This window comes from Microcaecilia unicolor, chromosome 8 (assembly GCF_901765095.1).
Source record: "Microcaecilia unicolor chromosome 8, aMicUni1.1, whole genome shotgun sequence".
Classification (NCBI taxonomy): Eukaryota; Metazoa; Chordata; class Amphibia; order Gymnophiona; family Siphonopidae; genus Microcaecilia; species Microcaecilia unicolor.
In genome coordinates, this window is record NC_044038.1 from 134,377,752 (window position 1) to 134,399,899 (window position 22,148).

Here is a 22,148-nt window from a genome sequence, read left to right on the forward strand (position 1 = left end):
ACCTTATTGCCAAAGCTGGGGTGGCAGAGCGAGCTCCCAGGTTGCTATAGACCAATTACCCTTATTAATGTTGATGTAAATCTCTTGTCTTGGGTTTTAGCAGGTAGATTGGCAGAACATCTCCCAACTATTATAGGGACAGAGCAAGTGGGATGCATTAAGAATAGGCAATCTGTAGTGAATGTGAGGAAATTGTTACAAGCCATGTCCCATTGTCAACAACAACAGGTACTGGCGTTAGTTATTAGCCTTGATGCGGAAAAGATATTTGGCAGGGTGCAAGGCCTTTTCTCTTCTGTACCCTGGAATATGTGGGACTCATGGAATGGTTCTATCAGGCGATACAAGCATTGTATTCTACTCCTATTGCATCTTTATTGGCAAATGGGGTACGGGCAGAGGTTTTTCACGTCTCGCAGGAGACATGATAGGGCTGTCCCCTTTCCCCTTTGCTTTATGCATTTACTTTAGAGCTCTTGCTGTGTGCTCTGTGGGACTCTCTGGAAGTCCAGCGGGTCATGATGTGGGATAAATCAATCAAAGTCCTGGCATTTGCTGATTATCTCCAATTGCTCCTCACTGATCCTCATAATTCTTTACATAATATGTTACGCATTATAGAAAACTATGGTGATCTGGCTGGCTTTTGCCTTAATTTAACTAAGTCCCAGGGTCTCCCAGTAATTTCCTCTGTACAGATATAGTAATATAGTAAATTATAGCAGATAAGGACCTGTACGGTCCATCCAGTCTGCCCAACAAGATAAAGTATCACATAGCATGTATAATGAGTTTATCTGTATACTCAAGTTTGATTTGTCCTTGCCAATGTGATACTTTATCTGTACACTCAAGTTTGATTTGTCCTTGCCATTTTAAGGACACAGACCTTAGAAGTCTGCCCAGCACTGTTCTTGTGCTAAAATTTCTGAAGTTAACTTCGAAGCCCCTTAAACTTTACACTCCAGCCCATCCATATCTATTCAGTCATGATCAGGGTACAGACCGAAGTCTGTCCAGCACTGGTTTTGCTTCCCAATTACCGGTATTGACACCGAATCTCCGCTAAAATACCACGGATCCATTCCTTCTAAACAGGATTCCTTTGTGTTTATCCCAAGCATGTTTGAATTCCATTACCATTTTCATCTCCACCACCTCCCGTGGGAGAGCATTCCATGTATCCACCACCCTCTCTGTGACATTACTCTTGAGTCTGCCCCCATTCAAAATCAGACAACTTGGGTTGATTTTCCCCTCTCTTGAGTACTTGTGAAAATTAAATATTTAGTGGTATTTATACCAACTAGCTTGGCTACAATATATGAGTGTAATTAGTTCAATTAATTGCTTTTTACCTAATTATCAGTGCTGATTGACATGTTAATCAATTAAGTTCTGTGCACAAATCAGTTACATATGCTGATTTGTGCATGGAATTTTAGTTGCCATTTATAGAATCTGGCGGATAGTGGATTTGAATGCTTGCCCAAAGTGCCTTCTCTCTGGTGCTACTCTCACCCATATTTATTTATTTATTGCATCCCACATTTTCCCACCTATTTGCAGGCTCAATGTGGCTTACATTATTCCGTAATGGCGATCGCCATGTCCGGTATGAGGAAATACAAGTTGGTAATGCATGCATGTTCATAAGAGGAAAGCAGATTATAAAGAGTTTGTTATCAGGATCAGAGATATAGTGTTGTAGCGCTAAAGTTCATTAATAACTGCAAAGGTTCATTCGTCCCCTTTGTTAAGGCAATCAGGTGTATGGAGTTAGGTTATGTCCCGTTCTGGTATAAGTTTCGTTGACTGGAATTTAGGATGGGTCATTGTGGTATGCCTTATTGAACAGGTTGGTTTTTAGTAATTTTCAGAAGTTAGTTAAGTTATGCATTGTTTTTGTGGCAAATGGTAGCGCATTCCATAGTTGTGTACATATGTATGAGAAGCTTGACACATATATTGATTTATATTTTAGTCCTTTGCAGCTGGGGTAGTGGAGATTCAGGAATGTGCGTGATGAGTTTTTTGTATTCCTGGGTGGTATGAGGTCTGACATGTAGGCCGGGGCCTCGCTGTGAATAATCTTGTGAACTATAGTACATATCTTAAATGCAATACGTTCCCTGAGTGGGAGCCAGTGTAATTTCTCTCTTAGGGGTTTGGCGCTTTCGAATTTTGTTTTTCCGAATATGAGTCTGGCTGCTGTGTTTTGGGCAGTCTGGAGTTTTTTGATGATTTGCTCTTTGCATCCGGCATATATTGAATTGCAGTAGTCTAGGTGGCTTAACACCATTGATTGTACCAAGCTGCGGAATACTTCTCTTGGGAAGAAAGGTTTTATTCTTTTGAGTTTCCACATTGAGTGGAACATTTTCTTTGTTGTATTTTTCACATGGTTTTCTAATGTAAGATTTTGGTCAATTGTTACTCCGAGAATTTTCAGGTTGTCTGAAACAGGAAGGGAGAAGTCTGGGGTGTTTATAGTGATGGGTTTATTCATGTTATGTTGTGATGAGAGGATGAGACATTGTGTTTTTTCTGCATTGAGTTTTAATTTAAATGCATCCGCCCATGAATTCATAATTTGGAAACTATGGTTGATTTCCTCTGTGATTTCTGTTAGATCATGTTTGAACAGGATGTAGATCATAACATCATCTGCGTAGATGTAAGGATTTAGGCCTTGGTTGGATAGTGATTTGGCTAGAGGTGTCATCATTAGGTTGAACAAGGTTGGTGAGAGCGGTGATCCTTGGGGTACTTCGCATTCTGGTTTCCATGGTGAAGATATGTTCGACTTGGATATTACTTGGTATGTTCTTGTGGTCAGGAAGCCTTTGAACCAGTTAAGTACGTTTCCTCCAATCTCGAAGTATTCTAGGATGTTTAATAGTATTTTATGGTTAACCATATTGAACTCGCTTGACATGTTGAATTGTAGGAGGAGTACATTGTTGCTGGTTCCTATTGCTTGTTTGATTTTGGCTAGGAGGGTGATTAGTATTGTTTCAGTCCTGTGGTTGAAACGGAATCCTGATTGTGATTCGTGTAGTAGAGAGAATTTGTTTAGGTAGTCGGTGAGTTGCTTGGTTACCATGCTTTCCATTAGTTTGGTTGCTAGGGGAATCGATGCTACCGGGCGGTAGTTGGTTATGTCATCTGTTTTTTTCTTTGAATCCTTGGGTATTGGGGTGAGTAGTATATTTCCTTTATCTTTAGGGAAACGTCCATGTTCTAGCACAAAGTTTAGGTGTCTTGTGAGGTCTGTTATGAAGCTTTGGGGGGCAGATTTTATTAGGGTGGTAGGGCATATGTCCAGTTTGCAGTGGGATTTGGTGAACCTGTTGATCGCTTGGGTGATGGTTTCATCCGTGAGTAGCGCGAAGTTTGTCTAGGTTCGGTGTGCTGGATATTCATCGGAGATTGGGTCCAGACAATCAATGACATTTTTGTGGTCAGTGGTATTGGTTGGTAGTGTGGTTAGGAGCTTTATAATTTTTTCATTGAAGTATTTAGCAAGGTTTTCTGCTGATGGAGTATCTGTATTAGTTGTGGTGACTGCTGTGGTGTCAAGTAGTTTATTCACGAGTTGAAAAAGTTTATGCATGTCTTTGTAGTCTGGCCCTATTTTGGTTTTGTAGTATGATCTTTTGGTTTGTCTTATTGTGTATTTATATTTTCTCTGTGTTAGTTTCCATGCGTTGAGTGTGTGTTCATCTTTCACTTTCCTCCATGCTCTCTCAAGTCTTCTGGTTTGTGTTTTAAGCGCTTTTAGTTCGTCATTGAACCATGGGATCAAGTTTTGTCTTTTTGTAGTTCTTGTTCTTAAGGGCACTATATCGTCTAGTACACTTCTGCATTTTTCTTCCCAGTCAGGGAGGTAGTGTGTGGAGTTTGTTCGTGCTGTCCATTCATTTTCGTATATTTTTTGCCAGAATGCTGCTGGGTCTTTTTGGCCTCTTGTGCTGTAAGTTGTGGGTTTTTGTGTGAGGTATAGTCCCTTCTTCCGCCAAGTTAGCGATAGGTTTAGTTTGTAGTGATCGGTCCAATGTGTTGCTGACCATTTGGTGTCTGTTACTAGTATGTTGTGGTCTGCGGACAGTTTGTGTGAGAAGAGGTCTAATGTATGTCCTTTGATGTGGGTAGCATGCATGTGTGGCCATATGAGATCCCAAGACTGGAAGAATTCTTTACATTCTCGTGCGTTGGTAGAATTTGGGTCTACTAGGTGCAGGTTTATGTCCCCTAGTATTAGTATGTTTGTGCTGGTTACGCAAAAGTTTGAGATGAAGTCCATAAAGTGAGATTGACATTCGTTCTAGTTTCCGGGTGGTCGGTAGAACAGGATGCAGTTCAAGTGATCAAGCAAGGATTTATTGGAGATTCTGACTAAGGCTATTTCAAGTTGGGTTGTTATAGATTCAGCTGTGATTTCGGCGGTGAAGTGGGAGCGATAGATTAGTGCTAAACCTCCGCCTCTCTTTCCCTTCCTGGTTCGGTGAGTGATTTTGTATCCTGGGGGGCATAAATCTAGGATTATGGGATCTTTTTGATTGTGGATCCAGGTTTCATTAATGAAAGTAAGATCAAGGTTTTCTGACGTGATTCAGTCTGTAATTGTTGTTGTCTTATTAACTGCGGATCTGGCGTTGATGTAGTCCACTTGAATGTTTTGATATGGGGTTATTACATTTGGTGATGTGTGAATTTCTGTTAGTTGTCGTTCCTTAATTAGTGTCTGTTTATTGTGGTTCTTCATTCTGTGTTGAAGATGCTGTCTGTATGTAGGTGGTTTTTCTTTGATTTGGTGATTGTTTGGTGGGGTGTGGATTGCCTGATCATCTTTTTGTGGTTTTGTAGGATGGATATAGTGTTGTTGTCTGCAAATGGGGTAGATAGTGTTAGGTGGCTCCGTGATATGGAGTATGTTAGCAGGATGGTAGTGGTGTTGTTGTTTGCAAATGGGATGGACAGTGTTAGGTGAATTAGTGCTAGGGAGTATGTTGCTAGGAGTAGTATTTCGGTTATGTTCATTTCGTTGTAATTTGGAAGTAGGAGATGGTCGGTGGTGATGTTCTAGGGTGTGGTGTCTTTCATGTAGGTGTAATACTAGTTAGATATGTTGAGTACTGTCCCAGGATCCAGTGGCTCAGTGGTTCTGGGAATTGTGGTAGTGATTGTATGTGTGGTGTAGTGTAGTGGTAGTGTGTCAGTCTCTCTGGGTTAGGTAAATTTTATTGCAAATGAGGCATTGGTGAATTTCCGTTGTTAAGAGTACCTTTCTGGGTGTCGTTTGTTGAGTCCGGTCATACCCAGTCGTACTTCCTCTCTTTCCTAGTTGTCCGTAGCACGACTGCACAATTTTGTCACGTTCTCCGGTCAGGGGTCGTTTCTCTACTCCACATAGTTTTGGGCCCGGGGCTCACATGGGTAGTTGCGTCGTGTGTTGGTCAGGGCCAGTAGCTGATCCTTTGTTTTATTCTTGGCGGTGGTCTCCCGATGGTTACTGCCGTGGTCGTTTCGGCAGCTTCGGTGAGGTGAGTTTACAGTCTGCATTCGGCGATCATATGCTTTGGAAATGCTTGAAGGTGAACAATTTTTGGCTACATCTTGTTCAAATCCTATCTCACATGTGGAATGGGACTATACAGGTTAAGCCAGAACTTCTTTTTGAATCTTATGGCTTAGCCAAGCCAATTCTTAAAGGTATGGTTGGTTTTATTACTTACTAGTAAAAAAGGCCCGTTTCTGACACAAATGAAACGGGCGCTAGCAAGGTTTTCCTCGGAGTGTGTATGTTTGGCAGAGTGTATGTGAGAGTGACTGTTTGAGAGTCAGAGTGAAAGTGTGAGTCCAATCCATGCTCCTCTGTCACCTGGCCCCTCCATTCATCCCTATCCAGCAATTCCCCTCTCTGCCTGAGGCCTGCCCTGCAATCCATATCCATCCATGCCCATCTGTCCCCTTCATTCATCCCTATCCAGCAATTCCCCTCTCCCTGAGTCCTGCCCTTCCAATCCATGCCCATCCATGCTCCTCTGTCACCTGGCCCCTCCATTTTTCCCTATCCAGCATTTCCCCTCTCTGCCTGAGGCCTGCCCTGCAATCCATATCCATCCATGCCCATCTGTCCCCTCCATTCATCCCTATCCAGCAATTCCCCTCTCCCTGAGTCCTGCCCTTCCAATCCATGCCCATCCATGCTCATCTGTCACCTGGCCCCTCCATTTTTCCCTATCCAGCATTTCCCCTCTCTGCCTGAGGCCTGCTCTGCAATCCATATCCATCCATGCCCATCTGTCCCCTCCATTCATCCCTATACAGCAATTCCCCTCTCCCTGAGTCCTGCCCTTCCAATCCATGCCCATCCATGCTCCTCTGTCACCTGGCCCCTCCATTTTTCCCTATCCAGCATTTCCCCTCTCTGCCTGAGGCCTGCCCTGCAATCCATATCCATCCATGCCCATCTGTCCCCTCCATTCATCCCTATCCAGCAATTCCCCTCTCCCTGAGTCCTGCCCTTCCAATCCATGCCCATCCATGCTCATCTGTCACCTGGCCCCTCCATTTTTCCCTATCCAGCATTTCCCCTCTCTGCCTGAGGCCTGTCCTGCAATCCATATCCATCCATGCCCATCTGTCCCCTCCATTCATCCCTATCCAGCAATTCCCCTCTCCCTGAGTCCTGCCCTTCCAATCCATGCCCATCCATGCTCCTCTGTCACCTGGCCCCTCCATTTTTCCCTATCCAGCATTTCCCCTCTCTGCCTGAGGCCTGCCCTGCAATCCATATCCATCCATGCCCATCTGTCCCCTCCATTCATCCCTATCCAGCAATTGCCCTCTCTCCCTGAGGCCTGCCCTCCCAATCCATGGCCATCCATCCTCCTCTGTCCCCTGCCGCCTCCATTCATCCTTTTCCAGCAAGTCCCCTCTCTCCCTTCCATGACCCCCCCCCCTCGCATCCATGCTCCTCTCTGTCCCATGTGCCAGCCTGGGCTGGCCTCTTCCCCCCCCCCCCCCCGCTCGCATCCACCCTTTTCTCTCTCCCCAACATGCGTTTTTTTTTTCTTCCACCCCCTCCCGCGAACCTGTCGATCCCCCCCCGCCGGAACGCCGAAAACTGCCGCCGCCGTTGTTGTACTACCTTCCCTTCCCGTAGGTTGTTGAATCATCTTAGAAAGTTTAACTCCGTGCGTCTGACGTCAGACGCACGGAGTTAAACTTTCTAAGATGATTCAACAACCTACGGGAAGGGAAGGTAGTACAACAACGGCGGCGGCAGTTTTCGGCGCTCCGGCGGGGGGGGATCGACAGGTTCGCGGGAGGGGGTGGGTTTCGAGGGGGCCATAGCGCGGGGGGGGGGGGGTGACAGCTGATTCCGAGGCAGTAGGAGGAGTAGGGAAACACGCTGCGCGTGTTTCCCTACTCCTCCCCTTGCCTTGCAATCAGCTGTTTTGACGTCAGTGACGTCAGTGACGTCAGTGACGTCAGTGCGTGTCTGCCTCACAGACCACCTCCAGCCAAGGAGCCTCGGTCCCAAGCACAGAACGTTGGAGGTGAGAATTATTATATAGGATGTACTTACATAAAATGTTTTGTACTTTTTTGGGATCTTGCCAGGTATTTGTGACCTGGATTGGCCACTGTTGGAACCAGGATGCTGGGCTTGATGGACCTTTGGTCTTTCCCAGTATGGCAATACTTATGTACTTAATGCAATGAGCTATGTTTATGGTGGAAAATACTATCCTTTTGTTGTGATTGAAGGCGGACCCACCCACGGTACTACTGTGGAGACAAATATTTTATTGCTGATGATGGGAAAAAATGGGCATTCAGGACACTGCTGAAGAGAAAAGCAAGGTTTTCCAGAGAGGCTGGGAGTATTTTTGGGAGATACCTCTACATTCCATAGTCGGCTATTGAATTTTCCTTAGCCTAAGTGGTGTTTTTTTCTTTCTTCTGTTTTTGTAGCCCTCTGGTGTAATCCTGCTGGGAAAGAGTGTGTGTGAGGGGGGAGTCTTTTATTAATTAGTTAACTGTGGCAGGTATCCCTGTCTATCCTCAATTACCCAATCTTTAAACATCAGTAATTGTACTCGTCATCAAGAAATGTATATGCTTATCAATCTATAAGAAATGTACCTGTTATCACGAAATGATTATGTCATAACCACACTCTGTAAGCCACTTTGAGCCTGCAAATAGGAGGGAAAAGGTGGGATACAAATGCAATAAATAATAATAATAATAATATCCTTGTTGTGCTTATTATCATATTGATCTGTTTCTGATGTTTTGATGTGACTGCTTGATAGTTGATAGCTTCTTGGAAAATAGTCCTGACATTGGAATTCTCTGCATGTTCTTTCTAAAGTGCAGCTCAAAGTGAATAAGCAGTATTTTATAAAAGGTGTGGGTAAGTGGCATACCACGTAAATGCAAATTAATGTAGGATTAAGTTTTTATTGAGAATTGGGCACAGTATATAAAACTATCAGCATAAAATGAAGGATAATGAAAAGGATTTCACCTTCATGGAAATTAAGGATAACTGATGATAATTTAAGCTCTGGTAACGTAAAAAAATCTAATAAAACATTTGCAAATTAGAGTGAACATGGCAGTTGTGGGCATTCCTGTCCTCTCTCATTTTTAATCAAGCTGATAGCTGACTTTATTCAACTCTAATACTCCTTTGGCATTTGATATAAAATGACACAGTCATTGTCTGCTATTTGAGGGACACTTCACTTCCTTATTTCAAGAGCTTTAATTTAGAACTGATTGATCCATATATTCTGCTTTTGCATATTGTGTTCTGATAAAGAGACGTTCTCCAAACATGATGCAAGAAACTTACTTCAGTTTTCTTTTCTTCATATTGTTAGAAATGGTTCTTCAGATGAGATATTAACAATTTCCTACAGTATGTCCAATGTGTTTTGTGAGCTCTGAACACTTCATCTCATTCATATCAAACTACTCTGTCCACTTGTGAATACATTCTGTACATATAACTTTCTGTTCCTTATATTGTCTACACTAAATTGTGGAACTGGACATTTCTGAAAAGCTTTCTATGCTCAGGAAGCATGCTGAGGAATGATAAGTACATAAGTGCATAACTATTGCCATACTGGGACAGCCCGTAGATACAGGAAGCCCAGCATCCTGTTTCCAACAGTGGCCAATCCATGTTACAGTATCTGGCAAGATCCCAAAACAGTACAATACATTTTATGCTACTTATCCTAGAAATAAACAGTAGATTTTCCCCAAGTCCATTTTAATAATGGCTTATGGACTTTTCTTTTAGGAAGCCAGTCAAATCTTTTTTAAACCCTGCTAAGCTAAGTGCTTTTACTACATTACCTGGCAATGAATTCCAGAGTTTAATTAGATGTTGAGTGAATAAATATTTTCTCTGATTAATTTTAAATTTACTACTTTGTAGCTTCATTGTATGACCCCCAAGTCCTAGTATTTTTGGAAAGAGTAAACAAGCGATTCACGTCTACTCGTTCCACTCTACTTATTATTTTATAGACCTCTATCATATCTCCCCTCAGCTGTCTTTTCTCCAAGATGAATAACCCTAGCTGCTTTAGCCTTTCCTCATTGGAAAGTCATCCCATCACCTTTATAATTTTTGTCATCCTTCTCTGTACCTTTTCTAATTCCAACATATCTTTTTAGTGACCGCCGCACGCTGAGCAGAAGGTTTCAACGTTTCAACAATGATGCCTAGATCCCTTTCCTGGTCAGTGATTCCTAATGTGGAACCTTGCATTATGAAGCTATAGTTTGGATTCCTCTTTCCCACATGTATCACTTTGCACTTGCTCACATTAAACATCATCTACCATTTGGATGCCCAGCCTCCCAATCTGGTAAGTACTCTTGTAATTTTTCACAATCCTCTTGCAATTTAAAAACTTTGAAATCACTTTGTGTCATCAGCAAATTTAATTACCTCACTAGTTACTCCCATCTCTAGATCATTTATAAATATGCTAAAAAGCAGCAGTCCCAGCACACACCACCGAGGAACCCCACTATCTACCCTTCTCCATTTTTCGTACTCTTTGTTTTCTATCTTTTAAACAGTTTTTAATCCACGGTAGTACACTACCTTCTATCCCATGACTCTCCGATTTTCTTTGGAGTCTTTCATGAGGTACTTTGTCAAATGCCTTTTCAAAATCCAGATACACAACATCGACCAGCTCAGCTTTACCCACATGTTTGTTCACCCCTTCAAAGAAATATAACAGATTGGTGAGGCAAGATTTCCCTTCACTAAATCCATGTTGACTTTCATGGGCATTTTTGAAGGAGAAGGACGCCCATCTTTCGACACAAATCGGGAGATGAGCGTCCTTCTCCCAGCGTCACCCAAATGGGCATAATCGAAAGCCGATTTTTGGGCGTCCTCAACTGTTTTCCGTCGCAGGGACGACCAAACTTTACAGGGGCGTGCCGGCAGTGTACCGAAGGTGGGATGGGGGCGTGGTTAAGAGATGAGCATCCTCGGCCGATAATGGAAAAAAGAAGGGCGTTCCTGATGAGCATTTGGCCGACTTCCTTGGTCCCTTTTTTTTCACAACCAAGCCTCGAAAAGGTGCCCGAACTGACCAGATGACCACCAGAGGGAATCGGGGATGACCTCCACTGACTCCCCAGTGGTCACCAACCCCTCCCACCCTAAAAAATATTTAAAAAACATTTTTTGCCAGCCTCAAATGTCATACCCAGCTCCATCACAGCAGTATGCAGGTCTCTGGAGCAGTTTTTAGTGGGTGCAGTGCACTTCATGCAGGCGGACCCAGTCTCACCCCCCCACCTGTTACATTTGTGGTGGTAAATGGGAGCCCTGCAAAACCCACCCGAAACCCACTGTACCCACATGTAGGTGCCCCCTTCAACCCTAAGGGCTATGGTAGTAGTGTACAGTTGTGGGGAGTGGGGTTGGGGGGGTTGGGGGGCTCAAAACACAAGGTAAGGGAGCTATGCACCTGGGAGCAATTTCTGAAGTCCACTGCAGTGCCCCCTAGGGTGCCCAGTTGGTGTCCTGGCATTTGAGGGGGACCAGTGCACTACGAATGCTGGCTCCTCCCATGACCAAATGCCTTGGATTTGGTCATTTTTGAGATGGGCATCCTCGGTTTCCATTATCACCGAAAACCGGGGACTACCATCTCTAAGGTCGATCATCTCAACATTTAGGTCGACCATCTCTAAGGTCAACCTAAATGTTGAGATATGGGCATCCCCGATCGTATTATTGAAATGAAAGATGGAAATCCATCTTGTTTCGATAATATGGGTTGCCCTGCCCCTTCGCCAGCACGTCCTTATAGATGGAAGCCCTTAGAGATGGTCGTCCCCGTTCGAAAATGCCCCTCCACATCTCATTAATCCATGCTTTTGAATATGCTCTGTAATTTTATTCTTTATAACAGTCTTTACTATTTTGCCCGGCACCGACATCAGGCTCACCAGTCTATAATTTCCTGGATCACCTCTGGAACCTTTTTAAAAATAAAAACAGAGTTATGTTGGCCACTCTCCAATCTTCCGGTACCATGCTTGATTTTAATGATAAATTACATATTACTAACAATAGTTCTGCAAGTTCATTTTTCAATTCTATCAGTACTCTGGGATGAATATCATCTGGTCCAGGTGTTTTGCTACTCTTCAATTTGTTAAATTGCGCCATTACTCTCCAGATTTATAGAAATTTCATTCAGATTCTCTGACTCGTCAGCTGTGAATACCTTTTCTGGCACCGGTATCTCTCCCAAATTTTCCTCAGTGAAGACAGAAGCAAAGAACTAGGCCATACTGTGCCTTCTACATTCTATCTGTTAATGCTGTGACAAAAAAATTCAAGGGGAAAAGGGTATGGAGACTAGCAAATAACGTTTGCTTCTTTTTTTTTTTTTTAATTCTGTGTTTATTAATATCCTACAATTCCTCTTTTAAACCCAATCTTTAAGTTACCAAGCACAGAGCAAATAATGTCACTTGCACAGAGAAATGTCCTCTTCTCTCAGAACTTCTCAGTAACTAACACACAATGGGGCTCATTTTCAAAACAAAACAAAAACGTCCAAAAAAAGCCATAAGGTGGCAGAAGGATGTTTTTCTCTTAAAAACATCCAAGTTATGATTTTCAACACCTCAAGTTTAGATGTTTTACTCCATAGTTCATCCAAATTTCAAGGGGCGTGTTCTGGGTGGGACATGGGTAGCATCAAAAGATAGATGTTTTTCTGCAATAATGGAACAAAATGAAAATGTCTAGGGCCAAAATTAAGACATTTTTGGCTAGACCTGGTTCAGTCATGACTAAGTGACCAAAAGGTGCCCTAAATGACCAAATGACAACTGGAGTGATTAAGGCATAACCCCCTTACTCCTCCAGTGCTAACTGATCCCTCCCAGCTCCCTAAGATGTGACAATGACAGTATATACCAGGCTCTATGACAGCTTCAGATATGATGGCCATTCCTATTAGAGCAGCAAGTAGGTTCCAGGAGTAGCCTAGTGGTCAGTGCAGTGGACCATAGAGAAGGGGACCTAGGCCCATATCCCACTGGTACATTGGTATACTATTACCTACTATACTTGCCCTATCTGCTGGCATAAGGGCTATTGTAGTGCTGTACAGTTGGGTACAGTAGGCTTTTGGTGGGTTTTAGAGAGCTCACAATACAATATAAAGGGGTAATGGTGAGGTGTGTACCTGGGACCTTTTATGTGAAGTCCACTGCCTCACTGCTCTGCTGGGATGTCTGTGTGGACAGTATACTAACAATGATAACCTAATCTAATTCAAAGTTTTATATACTGATTGATCCAAAAAAGGTCCTATGCACTTTACAATATTAAGATCCCATAAAAGGACCAAATATTGGTCCCATACAATTTATAGTAATAAAATCCCATGTTCACATCATTCCATCACATACATCAAAGTCACTTGACCTAGGATATAAATTTCTGGAAGAGATCGTTTCAACCTTTTCCTGAAGGAGACAGAAGAACTATCCAACCTATGCGTCAAAGGGAAATCATTCCAAATTGTTACTGAATAAGTGGGAAAAGAGGCTTTCCTATACTTACTGTAATGTAGACTTTCCAAAGAAGCTTAAGCCAGTAAACAACAATTTTTATAATGACAAATATTAGCAGAGGAAAAAAAGGTAAAATCTAACTGATTAATCAGAGAATTAGGAGCCAAATCATTAACAGATTTACGAATAAAACATAAAACCTTGACCCCTTGCTGACACCAGAAGCCAATATAGAGACTGCAGAAATCGTGTTATGCTGTCAAATGTATAATCTCATAAACAGGACAAGACTATTAAATGTGCAGGGACATATAAATTACAGCAATGATTGTCCAGGCAACTGCTAACTTAAACACAACGCTTTCAAACATTTTTCATGTATTTTCATACATTTCCAAACTGCTAATGTAAGGATCATCAGAGTTCATAGCACCAATGTTGCTATCTAGACATTCAAGAGCAACATTGTACACATCTTCATCGATCCAACATTTTAACATTTTTGTTAGCTGATTTTTCAAAACAGTTAAAGAATATAAAAAATGTTTTAAATGTGACTAACGCCACTTAACTTGCAGCAGTTTCCAACACCGTGAGAACCTCCACCGACGTGACCAAGTTTCGTAACTTCTTCAGGAAAGAGGTCCAATTCTAGACAACTTGCATACTTGCGGCCATTTTCTCTCTATGTGAGAAAATATGCAAATTGGTGCTTTCAACTCTGATGATCCTTATATTAGCAGTATAAAAATGTATGAAAATATCTTGAAAAATGTATGAAGGCACCTGGAAATGATATTGATATTGCTACTGTGTTGTGTTTAAGTTTGCAGTTGCCTGGACAATCATTACTGTTAAATTTATAATGGCAGAAGACCATCTTAGCTGCCGTATTTTGCAGCCATTGCAATTTGATTAACAATTTCTGAGAAAGAGCAATATAAACAGAGTTACAGTAATCTAAGCAAGATAAAATGATCACCTGTACTACTAAAGCAAAATGTTTTTCGTGAAAATTAGAATGAATGGATCTTAATTGTTTCAGTCTAAAAATACTTTAAGTAATTTATTAACTTGAAGTTCAAATGAGAAAGAAGAATCCAAAATAACTTCCAATACCTGAGACTGTTGATTTACTGGCAGCGATAAACCATTTATTAAAGGAACTGAAGCAGGAATAGCAGACAAAATGTTACTAAACAATAAAATATTGGTCTTTTCATCATTCAGTTTTAATAAATGGCTATGAGCCCAGGATCTTACAATAATAATTCATTGATTAATTACTGAAAACGTCAAAGATAAATCAGAAAAAACTTGAGCCAAAACAAAAATGTCATTAGCATAGGAAAACAAAAATGTTTCTCTAGGCCAAGAAATAGTTCCTAAATCCAACATGAAAAGGTTAAACAGTAGTGGAGAAATGGTGGATCATTGAGGAACTCCACATCCTTCAAAACATAGGGGTCCTTTTACTAAGGTGCACTGAATAATGGCCTGCGGTAGTGTAGACATGTTTTGGGCGTACACAGATTCATTTTTCGGCGCACCTGCAAAAAATGCCTTTTTAAAATTTTTGAAGAAAATGGATGTACAGCAAAATGAAAATTGCCGCATGACCATTTTGGGACTGAGACCTTACCACCAGCCATTGACCTAGTGGTAAAGTCTCATGTGGTAACCGGGCGGTAATGACCTATGCGAGTCCGATATGCATGTCTGAAAATAAAAAATATTTTTCAGACATGCGCCAAAAATGAAATTACCACAAGAGCCACGTGGTAGCTGGGCGGTAACTCCATTTTGGTATGCGTTGGGCATCTGTAGACGCTTAAGCAGCTTAGTAAAAGCGCCCCACAGTAACTACGATTTTTTTAAAAGCCTTTAAAACAGTAACGCATAAGCGTCTATGTGTGCCCAACGCACACCAAAATCTAGTTACCACCCGGCTACTGCGTGTCTCTTGCGGTAATTTCATTTTTGGCACACGTTTGATACACGCATCAGAAAAATCTTTTTTATTTTTGGACATGCGTAATTGGATGCGCACCAAGTGGCATGTGACACGTGTAGGTCATTACAGCCCAGTTACCGCGTGAGACTTCACCCCTAGGTCAATGGCTGGCAGTAAGGTCCCAGACTCAAAATGGACGCGTGGCTATTTTCAATTTGCTGCACATCCATTTTCGGCAAAATAAAAAAGGCATTTTTTGCAGGTGCACTGAAAAATGATTCTGCACGTGACCAAAACAAGTGCCTACACTACCACAGGCCATTTTTCAGCGCACCTTAGAAAAAGGACCCCTCAAACACTAACCTTGGAAACCCTACTCGCTAAGGAGCCCTTTTACTAAGTAGTGTTAAGCCTACTGTGGACTTACCAAGCGCCAATCTGGAGCTACCACCGGCCCAACGTGGGCACCAGTGGTAATTCCACCCCCAGCATGCGATATTTCCGGCACTAGCTGAGATATTCAAAAAATATTTTTGCAGGGGGTTACCTGGTGGTAATTAGGCAGTGCCTAGTTACTGCTGGGTTAGCGTGGGAGCCCTTACAGCCACCTCAATGGATGACGGTAAGTGCTCCCCCCTCCACATGACCACACAGTAAGAGCAATCTTACTGCATGGCCTTATTTTTTTCAGCCTTTTTACCCGCTGCAGTAAAAAGTGCCTCAGAGCATGGCAAAAATGGCCTCCACCATTAGCACAGGGCCTTCTTACCGCAGCTTAGTAAAAGAGCCCCTAAGCTTCATAAGAAGTTTGGCGTGATCCACAGAGTCAGAAACTGTTTGCCCTGACTCAAAGCTTGTTGAACCATAGCTATTAATACTAGGAGGACTTGTTTGGCCTGCTTAGTCCCGATCATTATGGATTCAGTGGGGAAATTCCTGACTGAGAATAATGCTATCACTCAAACTCGTCGAGGCAACAGACTGTGGCTGGAGATCCAGAGGTGCCAGATGAAGATTTGGCGCTTCTCAATGAACCCATTCACCTGGGTGAGGTACAATATGCTATCAAGACTTCAGTTTCTTGTAAATCCCCAGGGTCAGATGGTCTCCCCTTGGAGTTTTATAAGCTTTTGGGGCATGAGATCGTTCTTACCCTGGTAGCGGTTTATGAGGAATCCTTCCAGTTGGGTCACCTATCCCATACTATGTGGGGTGACACGATCATCCCCATTTTAAAGCCAATGGACTAGCTGTTATAGGCCCATTTCCCTGTTAAATGTAGACATCAAACTCTATGCCAAGCTTTTAGCAAACAGACTGCTGAACAATATCCTGAAACTAGTGGTGCCCCACCAAGTAGGGTTTGTCAAAAGTAGAAATGCTGTGACAAATGTCAGATGTCTATTGTGTGCGATGGAGAGTGCTATTACCAATAACCTTGATTCCCTGATCGTAAGCTTTGATATTGAAACAGATTTTGATTCGGTCAGTTGGCCTTATCCTTTGGATGTACTCAGATGATTTTGGGTTTCAGGGTCCTGTTTTCCACATGATTCAAAATTTATACTGAGACCTGTCGGCTCAAGTTCTGGTTAACAATGTTTTGTCTGCTCCTTTTGTGATTTCTCGTGACACAAAACAGGAATGCCCCTTTGCCTCTATTTTTTTGTCTTATGTATGGAGCCCTTAGCAGAAAAATTTAGGTGTGGCCCTAGGGTCTGCGGGATTCTAGTGAGAGATGGGGAGTTCTGGGTTGTGCTATTTTTGGATGATCTTGTTCCAGCTTTTACGTTCCTTGCAGAGTATTTTTTGGGGATGGAATCAGATTTGTGGATTAATGTGCATAAGTCTGAAGCTTTGAACCTGACCACAGACCTTGCAGGTAGATGGCCAGGAGTCTTACCATTCAAATGGGTCACTGACACTCTAGAAAGAGCTCAGGGGATATACAAATGAAAATATTTTGATCTTTACCAATGTAACATCTCTCCTTTATTGCATACTACCAAACTTTTTTGTGACAATTGGCAAGATTTACCTATTTCTTTATGGAGATGTGCAGCACTTGTAAAATAGATATTGTTACCAAAATGGCTTTATCCCATGCAGCACTTACCTCTGATTTTAAAGCCTCAGGACCTGCAGTGTTATAATGGCCTAATCCGGAGGTTCCTTTGGGGTTCCTCCAGACCTCGATTGTTTATTTATTGGGATTTATTAGCTGCCTTTATGAAAAAATTCACCCAAAGCGGTGTGCAGCAGGTACAGTTTAACATAAAACTTACAATTTTGCTAACAGCATGACAATAGTAAAATGACCAAATATAAGCATAAGTACAAACAATGAGGTAAACTTGGAAATGGCAAATTGAAACCTAGTAATAAGACGAACATGATACAGTTTTTTAATTGCACTATAGAACAGTTATATAATAGAAATATGGGGATGAATTCTATATATGCTGCTGAAAAAATTTGTGCTGAAAAAAAGCACTATTCTATAAGCTATACTTAAAAGTTAGGCGCGGTTTATAGAATAGTGCCCCGGGATTGGTAGCGTTGAATGTTGCTACTAATTGGGTTTCTGCCATATACTTGTGACCTGGATTGGCCACTGTTAGAAGCAGGATACTAGGCTAGATGGACCATTTCTCTGACCCACTATGGCTATTCCTATGTTATGTTCTTATGAATTGCGCTTAACTTTAGGTATGGTCATTTGCATCACCTGAAACGTGGTGCAAATGTATGTATCTAAATTAGGCACGTATCCCCCCACTTATTCTATAAGAATGTACATAAATGATAGGAACACCCCCATTCTACTCATGACCCTCCCATTTCTGCACCCCCTATATATACTCACGTGTAAAAAATAGGTGCAAATCTCCAGCCTAAACTTACATGTGTACATTCCAATTAAATCTAATTTGTGCCAATAATTGCTTGTTAAAAAGCCAATTATTGGTGCTAATTAGCTTAATTAAATTGTACATGCTAATTGGACACACCCAAATTTGCACACACAATTTTTGGAGACTTTTATAGAATTAGGGGGATGATGTGTTCGTAGAACTTGAATTATCCCATAAAAGGAAGAATGGGAAAACATTCATATAACACAGATATGATATTCATGATATCAGCACAATATAAATGAAACACCTAATAGGCTCACATTAGAACATTCAAATAACAGATATGATGCTAACATCTTAATAGGTAAGTGCAGTTGGGATATATAGATGGAAGATGGGTAATATAAAGTCATTGAGATGTGGCTAAATGTGACTAAACTTAAGGCAAATTATATTTACAGTTGAATAAGATATGAAGAACTGGTCTAAGTTACAGAGTGTTCAGCAAGCAAGTCCATAAAGTAGCATACATGCTAATGAATTTATGATAACAGCCTGCTTTATCTAGAAATCGCACAACCTATAGGAAGCAATCATGAATTCAGGATATGTTACACCATGTCATCATGAATCTAGCCGGTCTCCAAATTCTCATCGCGATTCTAGATGGTGTCAAAATTCTAATGCCGCCTAAGCAAACCCAGACAGACAGAGAGTAGAATGGACCTGCTGGCCTGCCTTGCCAAAAAGATCCCTTCTCTGAATGCAAATGGTTGCTAGGCAATCCAAGTGTGGAATGAAACAGAGGTGCTGCAGTTTTAATGTTACTGAAAGCAGCATCCAAGAATGAATTCAGATGTTAAAATGTAAGGAAAGGAGAAAGCTAGTTTAGTCTTCTTGGGCTTGGAGATAATTTTATTGAACATATAATGACATTCTCAATAGTAAGAATTGTTGCAGGACTAAATGTTGGGTTTTCAGGATTACTGAAATATGCTTGAGTCACATGTACATACACTGGAGACCCACTGGATGCAAATCTCTCTCAGGCATATTCATTATGGTAATCCTGAAAACCCAACTGACAAGTTATATATCCAGCAGAGGGTTGAGGAACATGGTCTAATACTATCAAGTAGCACTGTGCACTCCATAACAAAAGGGGGTTCATTTTTGATAGAGAAAAACATCCAAAAAGTGTCATAAAGAACCATTTGGATGGATTTCTTCTCAGAATGTCCAAATTGGTATTTTTGAAAGCTGTTTTGAAGATGTCAATCTATGCATTTCATCTGCAGTGCATCCAAATCACAAGAGGGCGTGCTGGGGGCATTTTGAAGGTAGGCTTAGGGGGTGTCTAACACTTGGATGTTTAACAGCCATAATGGAACAAAACAAAAAATGTCTATGGCGAAAACATCAATGTTGCAGTATAGATCTGTTTTTCTAACGAATAAGATACAAAATGTTGCCCTAAATGACCAGATTAGCACCAGAGGGATTCAGGGATGACATTCCTTACTCCCCCAGTGGTCACAGACCCCCCTCCCAAAAATATAAATACACGTATTATTCACCAGCCTCTATGACAGCTTCAGATGTTATAGCCAGGTCTATTAGAGCAGCATGCAGGTCCCCGGAGTAGTGTAGTGGTGGGTGTAGTGCACTGTAGATAGGTGGACCCAGGCCCATACCTCCCCCTACCTGATTTACCAGAAATCCGCTTTACCCATATATAGGTGCCCTCTTCACCCATAAGGGCTATTGTAGTGGTATATAGTTGGGGGTAGTGGGTTTTGAGTGGGATTTGGAGGGCTCAGCAGACAAGATAAGGGAACAAAAGTGAGATGTGTACCTGGGAGCATTTACATGAAGTCCACAGTGCCCCACTGCTCTTCTGGGATGTCTGGAGGACCAGTCTATTAAAAATGCTGGCCCCTCCTACATCCCAAAGACTTGATTTTGTGTGTTTTTAATGTGTGTGTGTGGGGGGGGGGGGGGTTTCCAAAAATGGCCTAAAAAGATACATGGAAAAACACAAAACCTTGTTCGAAATGGTATTTAAAAAAAGACATTTTTCCTTTTTTGAAAATGGATATATTTCCTATTCGGATTTATGTCCAAAGTCCAACTTAGATGCACTATCAAAAATGCCCCTCTAGGTGTGATCCGGGTGAGGGTTGAAAAACACTGCATTAGAAACACGCTATGCAAAAATATACAATTAAAGTGAATAATCCTTAACCAGTGTTCACTAATTCTGGAGTCAATATTCAAAGTGATTTAAGTAGTCGGTAAAGGCTCCTGGCCAGTTAAATCGCTTGAGTGGAGCTATCCGCTGATATTCAGTGAGTGGAGTGGAACACTGGGACTAAGGAGCACACAATGAAACTCCAAAATAGTACATTTAAAACAAATTGGAGAAATTTAAAACAAATTGGAGAAAATATTTCTTCATTCAATGTGTAATTAAACTCTGGAATTCGTTGACAGATAATGTATTAAAAGCAGTTAGTTTAGCAGGGTTTTAAAAAAAGTTCATTTTGTTCCTAAAAGAAAAGTCCATACGCCATTATTAAAATGGACTTAGGGAAAATCCACTACTACTACTACTATTTAGCATTTCTATAGCACTACAAGGCGTATGCAGCACTGCACAAACATAGAAGAAAGACAGTCCCTGCTCAAAGAGCTTACAATCTAATAGACAAAAAAAATAAATAAAGTAAGCAAATCAAATCAATTAATGTGAATGGGAAGGAAGAGAGGAGGGTAGGTGGAAGCGAGTGGTTACAAGTGGTTACGAGTCAAAAACAATGTTAAAGAGGTGGGCTTTCAGTCTAGATTTAAAGGTGGCCAAGGATGGGGCAAGACGTAGGGGCTCAGGAAGTTTATTCCAGGCGTAGGGTGCAGCGAGACAGAAGGCGCGAAGTCTGGAGTTGGCAGTAGTGGAGAAGGGAACAGATAAGAAGGATTTATCCATGGAGCGGAGTGCACGGGAAGGGGTGTAGGGAAGGACGAGTGTGGAGAGATACTGGGGAGCAGCAGAGTGAGTACATTTATAGGTTAGTAGAAGAAGTTTGAACAGGATGCGAAAACGGATAGGGAGCCAGTGAAGCGACTTGAGGAGAGGGGTAGTATGAGTAAAGCAACCCTGGCAGAAGACGAGACGGGCAGCAGAATTTTGAACCGACTGGAGGGGGGAGAGGTGACTAAGTGGGAGGCCAGCAAGAAGCAGATTGCAGTAGTCTAAACGAGAGGTGACAAGGGTGTGGATGAGGGTTTTGGTAGAGTGCTCGGAAAGAAAGGGGCGGATTTTACGGATGTTGTAAAGAAAGAAACGACAGGTCTTGGCAATCTGCTGGATATGAGCAGAGAAGGAGAGAGAAGAGTCAAAGATGACCCCAAGGTTTCGAGCTGAGGAGACAGGGAGAATGAGAGAGCCATCAACAGAAATAGAAAACGGGGGGAGCGGGGAGGATTTCTAGGATTTGTAGCATAAAATGTATTGTACTGTTTTGGGATCTTACCAGGTACCTGTAAGCTGGATTGACCACTGTTGGAAACAGGATGCTAGGCTTGATGGACCTTCTGTCTGTCCCAGTATGGCAACACTTATGTTCTTATGTTCACTTAACCAGTTAATGTCACTGAATATCACCACAGACTGCTAAACTGAAAGCCAGCTAGTTTGTGGAAAGTTCATAGATGGAGTCAGCACTTACATAGTTAAAGGCTGAATTTCAGCACTTACACATGGACTGCATAAGTCAGTCCTATCTTTATCTGGTTGCACTAAGGCAGTTAAGGGCTGAATCTTGCACTTAACCGGATAAGAGATAGCTGGCTGCATGAACCTGGATATTTAATGCCAGTGTCCAAACAGAGCCGAGCACTGAATAACCAGACATAACGCCAGTGGCAGCCAAAACATTCTGACCGCTGCTAGCAGAATATTTACTCCTCTGTGTTTTGTCATCTCCTCAGTGCCAGTTCCCTGAGAGCAACAAATTTAAACTAGGTCTAGACCAGGATTACTGATCATACCACAAAACGATAACTAGGCAAAACTTCAGCAAAGTGTCAAATGTGTAGACTCAGAAATGTTTGTAAATCTTGTACTGGATATCTAATTAGATAATGTTTTCTGATAGGGCTCAATCAGGTCTTTTTGACAATAGTGATGGCTAATGCTATTTAAACAAGCAGAGTTCTGCTTCTGGTTAGGGTTAATGTTG